This window comes from Enoplosus armatus, chromosome 2 (assembly GCF_043641665.1).
Source record: "Enoplosus armatus isolate fEnoArm2 chromosome 2, fEnoArm2.hap1, whole genome shotgun sequence".
Taxonomy (NCBI): domain Eukaryota; kingdom Metazoa; phylum Chordata; class Actinopteri; order Centrarchiformes; family Enoplosidae; genus Enoplosus; species Enoplosus armatus.
Genome location: NC_092181.1, coordinates 8,552,363 through 8,565,054, shown reverse-complemented (window position 1 = coordinate 8,565,054; position 12,692 = coordinate 8,552,363).

Here is a 12,692-nt window from a genome sequence, read left to right as displayed (position 1 = left end):
TGGTATGAGTTGAAACATGTCACACTAATTCAAAAGACCTGCAGAAATTGAGAGAAAGTTAGTGTCCTGCATAATGCAGTACGCGCATGCACACAAACAGACCTGTCTCTCTTGAATGTTTTAGTATTTGCCTCTGTCTCTTCTCCTTATTACAAGCCTCTGGCCTCAATTTTATGTTTTCCGGTCTCTGTTTTCCAGCGTGCTCGATGCTGTTTCAGGGGCCTTCCTACCCAGAACAACCTTCTGGGAAAACACTAAGTACCCCCTCCCAAAAAAAAAAAAAAGACAAAAAACAAACTTAAAAACTGGTAGATTCAATCCAAGATATGTCAACAGAGACAAAGTTACATTGTACTATGCATGGCTGAATGAAAAGGATGATAATTATGGCCTGAACAGCGATATTAACAAAAATAAATAATGTAGATAAAAAAAAAATATGTCATGTAGAATCATTTCATTTGTTGGGTAAGCAAGCTGTCAGGAAAAATTAAAATCAATTCGCGGTCTCTTGACACTGTGTTGTTGACAACACTTTACCACTCCCTCTAAGTGGACTCTTCCGTTCTGATGGCAGGCAGGAAATCGCCAGCCACTTGTCCTCCGGAGTTGCCACACCTCCGGGTGAATGAGGACCTACTCGCAATGTGCCTCTCCGAACTGAAGTAGCTCCCGAGTGGGTTTATGTTCTCATCCACCTGAGATTATTTAAATTTGTTCTGACATCCTGTTTTATTTTTCCCTCTCCTTTTGAGCATCCTTCCTATTGAAGGCTTTATACTTGCTCTGAAGTATAATCTCAGTGTACATACTGTAATATGTCATGAGGGTTTATGTCAGCCTAAGGAGGATGTCACAAAAAGTAGAAAAGATAGTCCACACAAAAAAAAAAAAAAACTGGTCCAGAGGCTGCAGATTCTTTTTAACCCATTTATTAAACACAGGGGAATTAAAGCAGTACAAACATTTCAGCTGAAGGCTCTGATTTATCGGGTCAGCTGTGACTCACAGGGCTGGTGGTTTGATTCCCTCAGCGTCCCCAGTCCACACGGCCAAGGCCCCCCCCCAAGTGCTTCCTATGGTCAGGCCAGCACGTTGCATGGTAGCTTGCTGCCATCGCTGCGTGACTGGGGCAAATTGTAAAGCTATGTAACTATGCTATATAAATGCAGCCATTTACCGTTGATCTACCAGCAACATGTCTGCACATGATGCAGTTGGTACTAAACACCAAAAAGAAAATACTAACTTCTCTTGGTACCGCTGCTTGGACGGTATCTTGACCGTCGTCCCTTTCAGAGCTCATGTCATCGGGAGCTAGTGTCGTCATTCTCCTGCTCCAGTTCTGCGTTTAAATGACCTGATGGCTGGCCGATGAACTTTTGTAACTCATTCTTATCATTTTTGACATTTTGACACACCGACTTAATGAATCAGACGGTGTAATACAGTCTCAGGTGGCTAAAGACCAGAGGTGTGCATTTAAGGGTTGAAATTAAACCTTAAAGCTGGGCTGAGTCACAGGTGAGAAAAATAATTTGTTACAGACCACAATTAGCAACCATGAATACATTTGAATATTATGGATGAACTACTAACAGTATTTGTGCAGAGACTGTGCTTTTCCTTTGTATACCAAATAAAAGTTTATTTTCTTGACAAAACGACAAGGTAAACTTTTGAAACAACGAAGCACAATGCATTATTCAATCTGTAGCATCACCAGCTGGCTTAGCCAACAGCTCGAAATTCGAAGCAATTCATAGGAGGTTTCATGAAGCAACGTAAATTCAGCCGCTCATAGGAAGTTTAAGAAAGTACTGTACATTCCTCTTGCTAACGTTAGTGTCTTGATCGGCATAAATACACAAAAATAAAAGCCATAACATGACTGTGTTTGTCATAATGCAAAAAACCTATATATTACTGATATACACACAAGGGTGAACTGCATTACCTAAAGAAGCTGAGAGCTGAAACACATTGCTAGAAAAGCTGGATGCTAAAGTGTTATACTGTAAAAGCCGGACGTTGACATGAATTGCCTGAAAGAAGAAATGCTCTGTATCGATATCAGACAGATGAAATTATTTGAACACTTTGGAACCAAAAGGGCATTGGCCTAAAGAGCTGAGAGGTACAAAGCATTGCTGATGTGAAATGAACTGCCAGAATTACAGACTGAACTGCATTACCAAAAGAAAAAAAGTTAAGCTGGAAGCTAAACTGTAATATAACCAATGTTTTTCACTGCTACTGTAATAAATAGTTGCAAAAAGCAGTATAATAGGATAGGAAAACCAGTTCATGCAGTAAAGTCTGTTGTTGTAGTAGTGGTAGTAGTCGTAAGACTAGTAGCAGTCTGCCAGTAAAAATCCCCCAAAAAGATAGACACGGTTTGTCAGAACAGAGGAACAAACTACTGGAGGTTTAATCAGCTAATCAAACATCAGCTGTGTGTAACTTTGTATGCCTGAAAAAACAAAACAGAAGTATCAGTGAAATGACCTCACCAAGAAGTTTTAAAAGTCCCCACATTTGTGTTCTTACTCAGGAGTGTCAGATCCAAAATGGTGCTTTAAGCCTATGGCTTAAATAGTTACACGATCTGAACCATCTGTCTACTAATTGATGTGGACATGGTGTAAAAGAAGGGAATGTTACAAAGGATAAAGTACAACATTTTTGAAAAAGCAGAGAGCCAGAAGAGGATCCGTGTGATGTTGAAAAAAGCTTATTTTAAAAAGTAGGGGGGAAAAAAGAAAGTGACAGCACACCACTATTAGTTGAACATTTTGATATCCAAATATCAGAAGAAAAATAGCCCTTCCTGTCAGCAAATGCTGACTGCTGGGGTTATTTTGAAAGCAATGCTGGAAATGCAGAAATGTGAAATCAATTGCCAGAAACTGTAATATTGTCAATGGTTTTCACTTCCATTGTGTTAAATTCATGTGAAAAGTTTGGTAACAAAAGTTTTGCACAATTTTAAAAAGTGTAAATGGTAGAAGAAAAAAAGTCAAATAGAGGCATAAATGAAATTAGAGAGCAAGCCTTAACATTTGAGTGGTTTCTGTAGCTTATAATATGCAGAAGTTGTACTCGACCAAAAAACATACGGAAGAAGAAATTGCAAAGAATTGCTGAAAATGCAGAGTTCCTGTTAGCATTTTGGGGAAAGATGTGGAATATTTTAAAAAGGATTGTGGAAAAAAGGCTAAACTGGACCGGCTTCCAGCAGTCACCCTTCTGCTGGCCCGCCTGAACGCAGAATGAAATGCAAATTTCATGCAAATCAAATTATCGGTGTAAGCTCGGCAGTTTTGTGGAGCAGTGACAATGAGTTAAAATGAAATACATTCCGCAATATTACCTTGTGGATCTTCTTTCCAAAGGTTTTTCGAACATGCCAAACAGCAAACTCAGAACCTGTATATTTACTGAAGAGCGTAGCCACGTGGCTGTGAGTGTCGGGACATATTTTACTCAGATTTCCCGTGTCCTGACGAAGTGTGTCCAAGGTCCGGATGATGGCTTCCTTCTCCACGATGACACGGTTCCGTCCCATTGCTTGTTTGTCCACTGTCACCATAGAGATGACCTCTTTGGAGTCATTCTCCATTACACTATACATGCAATCTGGGGGTGTCCATGCACCTTTTTTTTTTTTTTTTAATGCTTCACTCTAGTGGATATGAAACTGACCAATAGGGTTGTACAAACAAATCTCTGTAAAAAAGAAAAGAAAAATATATTGAACTTACGCTGGACCACAACACCAGCTTTTGGCTGTAGCTGGAAAACTAGTTGCACCTCGCTTCTCTTCCCAGAACCGCTTGATGGTGTCCACACAGTAGGCGTCCTGTATTTTGAAAAATGTCAAACTTCCCACCATTCCTATGTTCATGAATTTGAAAAGTAACGCCACCTTTGCAGAGTTGTTTCAGGAGAGGAGGATATTCATAGCCACCATGAAGTCCCTTATCAGCATCCCATACTTGAGAGTGGACTGTGAACTCCAATGCCACACATTTGGAAAAAGAAAGCAACATGTGTTTTAATTCAGTGTTATTTATATAGAGCCAAATCACAACAAAAGTTATCTCATGACACTTAACATAGTTTATAGGGCATACACTGTGAGGGCAGTGTAGCACATTCACCAAGTTATTGTATGGTTCCTGAATAGAGCGCTGCTCACATGGTTAAAATATTTAGGTTTGCATGTCAAAGTGAGAAGAAGTTCAGTCATCCTGATCGTGCTCCATATGCTGCTGTATAGTGGCAATTCTATGATTACCTGTTTTCCTTGCAAGCTTGTGGGCCTATAAAAACGCTTTGAGGTGACTAGCTAGCTACATAAACATGAACTTGAATTAGCCGCAGCTGTGAGCCTTTGGCTACGGTTAGCAGAAGGCTAAACTATTAGCAACATTCAACGTATCCACTCATAGCCCGTTTCGTGGTAAATCCACCTACACAACCTAACCGACCTCTACAATACATTTAGATATTACAGGGAAATGAAGTTAGCAGCTTACCTGGCCTGCAGAAGAAGGGCAAGCTTGGAATCCGACTGCTGAAATTCTTCGCTGATATTGGAATGTTTTATTGTCGGACTCTCTTTGAGAAGTCTGTCTTGCAGCTTTAATTAGTTTGCATGTCGCTGAATGAATATAAATGTGTGTTTAATGTGTGCACACATTTGGTACTTAGCAACCCAAATACGATTCTCTTTGTTCTATTTGTTGTTGGGTTCTTACTCAAGGTTTTGGGTAGAAGCTCTGAAATAGTCAACATTGAAAAAAAAGGAAAAAGATTCACATTTTCTTAAACTCACGTGTTACGTCCCACCCTTTGGTGGCCCTACGGAGCCGAGAAAAACTCCACCACCGACCCAAATGACTACAAAGAAGCACCTTTTAAAAAAAAAAAAAAAAAAAAAAACACACACACACAACCAAGGCCATGGGATTCATCTCACATACAAAGACATCACAACCAAGTTGCTGTGCAAAGTGCAAGACTAGAGAAACAAGCTGTAGAGGGACACCCCCCCAACCCCTACCTGCCTACCGAGATGGCCAACTAACCTAGCCGGTCTTCAGTGGCTTGCCGAGCTCGAGGCAACTTTAAAACGCCCAACTTGGTGTGTCTCTGAAGACCAGAAATGCGGCCACCTGCAATACACTGAAGCGTGCCCCCCCCACCTCCACTCAGGGTTACCACCAAAAATAAGAACGGCAAAACAATAAAAGTGGCAAGCTCTTCAAACAAAACAAAAGAGATGACCACGTTGTTTCTGTGCAGAAAGGCATCCTAAAGTTCAGCCGCAGTAAAAACAAAAAAAGCAAAAGAGGCTTCAGCAGTCTGAGTTAGCCAAATCAAGTGGTGATCTTCAAAGGTTACAGTCTCTTTAATGTGAAATTCCCTCTTTGACTCACTGTCACTCCACTGCAGCTCAGGAAGGAGGAACTGTCATCTGATACACAAAAGAAGTACAGTCAGAGTCCTGTAGCTTCAAGTTAGAGCATTACAGCAGTCCATTGACTTTGTACGCAACATCTGTATTATATTATCAATATATTCGCTTCTGCGTAAAGATCCCTAAATGTTCCCATCAGCTGTTGATGGGACTCTTATTATTTATCATTTCAGACTGTGTGGCTGTCATCAAGATGTCTGAAATCTGCAAAAAATAAGGAACCAAACTTTACAGCATCCATCATATTAGACCAGGATTAAGTGTGTGTGTACGTGAGCTTGTGTGTGTGTGAGTGTGTCTGTCACTGCCTCTGTTGTAACGGTGTGTGACATATTTGACCAAAAAAACACTTGTTACTTGAAACATGTGGCTGCAAAGCACAGTTAAGTGGTGGTGCTCTGCCTGGCTGTGTGTATGTTGTGCTGGGGGAGTGATGGAGGGAGGCAAGGGGGTGGGGTGGGGTGGGGTGGGGGGGGGGGGGGGGGTATAGTCTCCACACTAAGTGAACATTTGGCTGAGGGCAGTAGTCGACCCCGTCCCTGTCACTGCACTGGGCTGTCCTAGGCGGTAATGCCAAAAAAATACCCCAGGGGCAGCTGGGAAGTGTAGTGTTTCTGATGTATGTGTTAATCCAGCAGATAATTAGTCTGAACAAGTACTACAGCTGCAAATAGAGTAGAAAGGCTACATATTAATGAATGCAAGGCAAATCTTTTTTTTAAAAAAAGGGCGGAGGGTAGGCAACAACTGTTTTCACCTCAAAGTGGAGTCAAGTGTCTGCCACCCTCAAATGGAAGTTGTCTCATCAGGACTGAATATTAATTATTGACCTATATGCAATATGCATGTGCATCTGCAAACATCTTAAGGCCTCTCAGTCTTGTAGCGCTCCTCCTCCTCCTCCTCCTCCTGGTAGTTGTGATTTGGCCTCTATCTGTCTGGCCGGAATCAGCGGGATCATGTCGTGATATGAATTTCCCCAGGGGGCTCGTGGGAAGAAGGCAAAAGTGTCCGATGCTTTTATGTGTAAAAAAAAAAAATCATTCCCTATCTCTACCCCCCCCCCCCCCCCCGAAAAGGTGATCAGCTGTTTGTGCTCGCGTGGGCCGGCCCTTCCGTTTGCAATGTTTGAAATCCCCCATGAGAGAAATATCCTACAACTGTGGTGCATTATGCAGCGAGACATTATGCAATTTAGAATCTGGCCTGTTGTTTGAGGTAACAGCGAAAGGGCCCGCAGCGGATGATCACATATTCCAAATCTGGAGAGCAGTGGTTGGAGACTGCGGTTGTGTCAGTGCACCAGCTGATGACTGTTTCCTCGCTGAGCACTGCATTGTCGTTCGCACACGCAAAGAGTCAACTGGCGAATGCCCTAATTAAGTTGTGTTTCGGTGAAGCGGAAACACAGACGTCCATTCATATTTTAAATTGAACGTCAGGAGCAGGCCCAGTTCGGTTTGTTGTTTTTGGCCAGAGATTAAAACATGAGAAGGCATCATCCAGGCAGAATAAATGCTGTCCTGGTGGGTCTCCCTGCCTCTGCAACAGTACAGGAGAACACTCTCAGCTCCGGGAAGCTTGAAATTGAGTTTTGGTGTTTGGAGAACCGGTCTGACACCAAAAGCAGCTACGCATTACTGACTAATTTGTACACCTGCAGTGGGATTCAGCAGCAGTTCAGGAACGTACGGTGAAAACATCATGAGTCACATCGCGGGTCATTAGTATTTTCATCTATTGTTGTGCTCCAGCTTAGGTAAGGACAAGCTGGGTGTGAGTTCCAAAAAAAAAACCCCATCGCTTTATTGAACGATGTTTAAATTGGTGAGGTGAGGCAGGTGGCAGTCCGGGGGCGGGCGGAGACCGGAGAACGGCTGAGACTGAGACTGAGACGCAGGCAGAGGGAAGTTAGCCGGGAACTCGCAAACTAAAACAGAGGAGCACAAGGTGATAAGGAAGCAGAGCACAGCTGGACCACCACATCTATGGTATATTTCTACTGAATAGACCAATACTGGAAAAGGTTGCAGCTTAAATGCTTATTGTCACAAATGTTTTCATACGTTCTTTCACCATAAAAATGAATTTGAATAAGAAAACTTGAATCATCTGCAGGTGAGTTTTTAACTCTTATGATGCAGAAGTAGCTGATGACGGCAGATCTTGACGAGTGTCTTATGAAACACTCGAGAATCCCAACACATCCCACATCACACTTCACATCTTTGAGTACCAAATTAAATTCCGTCTTCTCCGTTATATACCTATAAACTATTTGCAGATGCCAAGAAAAGTTCTTTTTTGAATTCGGGTGAACTTCCCCCATATTTGACGTGACTCACGCAGAAATGTTTTGATCCGAGTATATACTTGTGTGCAAACTTTCCGCATTTGGTCGTGTGTGGTCGTCAGCGCGGTGCGTGGCCGTTGAGCCGGCAGCAGTGTCTCTCAGAGTGGCTGGTGCCCCCCCCATCGTCGTCCCTCTCCTCCAGCAGCTTTTGTGTGCTAATGCACCACGTTCTCTGTGTTTCTTCCGGCTCGCTCGTGGTGCTCGGAATTTACATGACTAATCCGCATCAGTGACCCTCTGCCGTTCTTCTTTTTCTTTGAAATGCTGCTGCTCAGGAGGCCTCCAGACAATCTACCCCCCCCCTCCTCCCTACACTTTCCTTTCCACCAGTTTCTTCTCCCAAGTTTTCAACGGCATCGTCTTTGCAGTTCAGGGGTTTCTCTCACCGGCCGTCGTCTGCGAGTTTCTTCCTTTCTGCTCACACGGTGCAACAGTGTGTAGATAAATGATTAGTTGATTCATCAGTAAGTTGATTGACAGTTAACAGTTCTAGTTTTTAAAATGTGAGGATTTGCTGTTTTTAGTCTTATGTGCTGTAAATTCATATATATGGGGGTGTGGGGGATTAGGCTGTTGAAATTGTATCGTTGAAAAAGTATTTTTCACTATTTTTGGAAAATTTACACATGATTTAAACAATTGATCAAGAAAAAATCGTCAGATGAATCAAAATAATCAAAATATCAGTTGCAGCCCAACAACTACTGTATTATGGACGTTAGTCTAATGTCAGTAGATGGACGTGGGAGTAGACACCTGGACACTCATGGGCATAAATAAATAAATTGTCATCAGATCCATACTAGCATGATGTCTACCATTAATATACTTTATGAAAACTTTCATCAGCCGGAAAGTTGGCTGGTTTCTCGACGGACAGGCGGCTTTACTTGTTGCTAAAGTAATCACTTAACTACTGCTCCCTCGAGCAACCTCTGTGCTCTGATAAACAGTAAGTTCATCAAATCCGGTGTCCCATATCTCTGATTTTCCAGCTAGGTTACTGTAGCTGTCATGCCATCGAGCACAGCGGCTCGAGTATGAAGCGGTGCGTCTTTCGGGGGGGGGGGCTTAAAGAGACAGGAGCTCAAACAGCTTGTTTCAGACAGATGGTGAACCAAGGGGCTGCATGAAGGGCTGGTATACGATGAATAAGGACTCTTTTGAACTGTGAATCATGCAGAGCTACTCTAGTGGTGTGGAAATGAGCACAATGGGAAGTTCAGTCCAAGCAGACAGGAGGATGTTGTGGACGTCCCTGGTGATAAACTGGCGCTCGCGCTCGTCCACGTCCGCAGATCATACACAAGAAGGACGGCTTCCTGAACATTTCACTTTCCTGCGTGCTTGTTGCCGTGCTGATAGAGATAGGGTGTTACATAATGGTAGGGATAAACCAAGGTCTCCTAGGCACACTCGGTATGGCCAGATGAAAAAAAAAAAGGCCTCTTCTCTCTGTCTCTTTATGTTGGCTTCATGGGGACGTTTCATTGCATAATCAGAGAGCTAGTTATAAATAATTCTGTCAGCCCTTCAAACCAAACCTCTCCCAGCACGGGTCGGGCTTTTTAGCGTCTTAGTGGCAGAGAGCAGGTGAAATGTTGTTTATATGCTCAGACGAATGCCGATGCTGAATCTTCTGGGATTTGCGAGTCTGAGTCTGATATCGCTGTGTTACCTTATCGCAATAAACTTTGGAGAATTAGCGGCGGCAGATTAGAACAGGGAAGAAAAAAAAAAAAACACATTCAATGTATTCAGCTCTCCCCTTTAAATGGCATGTGTGTGTGTGTGTGTGTGTGTGTGAGAGAGAGACAGTAGTTCTAGATTAAAAGCTCATCCATTATTGATAAGCAGTGGATGTTATGCTGTGTCTCTCTACATTGCTTCCTATTGTTCCCTCATGTTTTAAAGGAGGGGAGTATAGAGGAGAAAGGGGAGGGAGGGGGCAGAAAGAAGAGGAGGAGAAGAAATTGCAGAAGAGGAGAGGATGGGGGGGGGGAAAGGGCAGAAGAGGTAGCGCTACAGCAACCTAAGCAGCTTATCAGCTGATTTAAGATGCTCTTTGCTGACATCTCTGCGTGAGTGTGACCGTGCCATCCGAAGAAAGAGACCAGAGAGAGGTGAGGCAGAATGGATGGCGCGGTGAGACTGGCGTATGAAATAATGAGACCAAGGCCTCGAGTGTGATGGCGGTCCCTGAGCATTGTCTGTGGCCAAAGCCACAATAAATGGAAAGGTGGGGCTAATTAATTAATATCCACCACTGATATTGCATACCCCTTCACGGTTACATCCGTGGGCCACGTAAAAAGCGTACTTTTCCCTTCATCTTAGGATGCCGATGGACATCAGTTGCATAGAGCTGCCAGCCTCCGCCACTCAATGCAACCCCTCATCCAGGATTTCTTTCATCCGTCTTTCTGAAGAAAAAAAAAAAAAGAAATGAAGCGCGTTCCGGGGGATTTAACTTCCCAACAACCTCTACAGCACTCGCTGTTCGAAATCCAAACCCTTCTTGGTTTTAACAAAGTCAAGCAACGTCATTTCATTTCAGCAATATTTTTGTCCAATTGTTCAGCTGTTATCTCTGGCCGCCTAGAAACGTCTTATGGGAAATAGTGTTCATTAAAGGCCAAAAAAACAGAAATATTAAATAAACGATGATATTAGATTTTTCAACAAAAAAAAACAAAAAAACACTACCGGCCTTGTCTAAATGCATGAAGCGAGCCAGACAACATGCTGTTGAGAACAAAGGTCGGTTCCGAAGCTGGTTTTCGGTCAATGGGATTTTGAATCTGAGGTTTTCTTACTTCTGGGACAGAACCCAGGTATTCTTGAGGTCATCCCAGGTTCTGAGCCGATGCACGTGCAGCCGTTGGTCCTTCTGTTGGTGTCGAAGTAGCACTCTCGTGATAGCATGAGGGGTGGCATGGCGGAGACACGGGTCGCCCTAAATCATTAGGAATCTGATGACTCTGATTCACAATCTAATCTCGCCGTGAATGTTTCATCTGCGTCGACTGCTAGCATCGGCACCGGGCCTGAGCCGGCATCGACATCCGCAGAGGCTTCAGCAGCACGTGCATCCACCGCCAGGTAGCAATGCACAGGGGCAGACATAAACAGGCACACACACACGATGTTGAGCATGACTCACACACTCCTGGCAGACGCATCCACATCCATGGGCGGACACACACAGAGAGAGCAGACGGAGAGAGTGGGGATGGGGGTGGGGGGTGGGGGGGTGATGCAGCAACCAGGAAGCAGCTCTACGCAGCCGGCGGCGTGTTTCTGTGTCAGCGCTCTCTGGCCCGAGGGCAGGACGAGAGATTGTATCACTGCCGAGCTAGTCCGTGCCGAAGTCAGACATGACAACGAGAGCAGATTTATGCTCGAGTGTATTTGATGACATTCCTTCCCTAATCATCAACAGGGATTTGTTTCCGGAGATGATGAGCTTGACAGGGAAATACTCTGCTGTCCGATATTTTATCTTGATTCTAAGGTCAGTGGGGCCAGCTGGGCACACGATGCTGCAAGTGGGTGTAATTATTTATATATTAACATACACTAAGCCACAACTACAATCATTTTCTCTGATTGAAACAGCTGACTAATAAAGACGTTCTCAAAGCAACCTCACGCCTGGTATTTGATGTCACCCGGGACAAATGTTAATACCAGGTGTAAACAGGGCCTAAGTCAGTGCCCCACTTGGGCCACATCCATGGAGAAATTCTGGGCACGCTACTGCTCTTGCTGTCGCCGGCAGCGAGCGCGTGTTTAGAAGAGGTTAAAAGAATAATCACACTCATGGTGAGCACCCTTATTCTGTTCTCAGTTTTTTGGATTGTATAAGGTTAGTCCCTGCTGGGGTAAACGATAGCTACTCCCAAAATGCCAAAGTAAAGGTTGATGATCCTGAAACTACGCTTGGATGTGAATAGTGTGTGTGTGTGTGTGTGTGTGCATGTGCTTGTGTGTGTTTAGCAGTATGACCCTTGCAGTGAGCAGTGAGTTATTTTTGGAAATGTTCCCCCTTGTAACAACCGACACACACATACACACATACGCATACAGTGTAGTTTCAGGATCATCAAGCTTTACCTTAGCATTTACAAGCTACAACTCATTCACCCCAGAAGAGGCACACACACGCACACACACGCACACATTGTTGTTGCATGTCTGGACAAAATGACAGCATTACTTGTTAATGATAATGACTGTAGCCACGGTAACTAACATGATGCGGTCAGACTCGCACTGTTTGACAGTCAGAGCGGCTGAGCAACCGTTAATGAAGTAAAACGTGCCATAAAATGTCGGATACACACACTCACACACACACATACATACATACGGGGACAGGCTGACAAAGCACACCTCACCCAGCCTAGCTTGGCTGATGAAGCAACACACGACACAGTGCAGCTGTGGCCGTCTCAGTGTGACCACGGTGGGCATTTATGCTGTCAAATAGGATTCACTTTTTTCGAATATATTTCCGAATTACGGTGGACAGTGCACAATATCTATTACTGTTACATTATTTTATCTTTTTTACGGCTATTTGAACACCGAAATGTAAAAAGATGTTTCAATATTCGAGGCCAGATTCATGAATCATTCAGATTCACATGGGATCAGTATTATCCCGGGCCATGTTCTTTTCCGCCGTGATTACCGTCAGGGCTTGATATGATGGGAGATGGAAAACAAAAGACAAAACTACCCCCTTGCATGAATTGTCATCCCAGGGCTCTATTCATATGTCCTCATAAAATAGTGATAAAAGTGACGTAGGTACTCCTTGTGATCTTGTTTGTGCCACATCCTACTGTG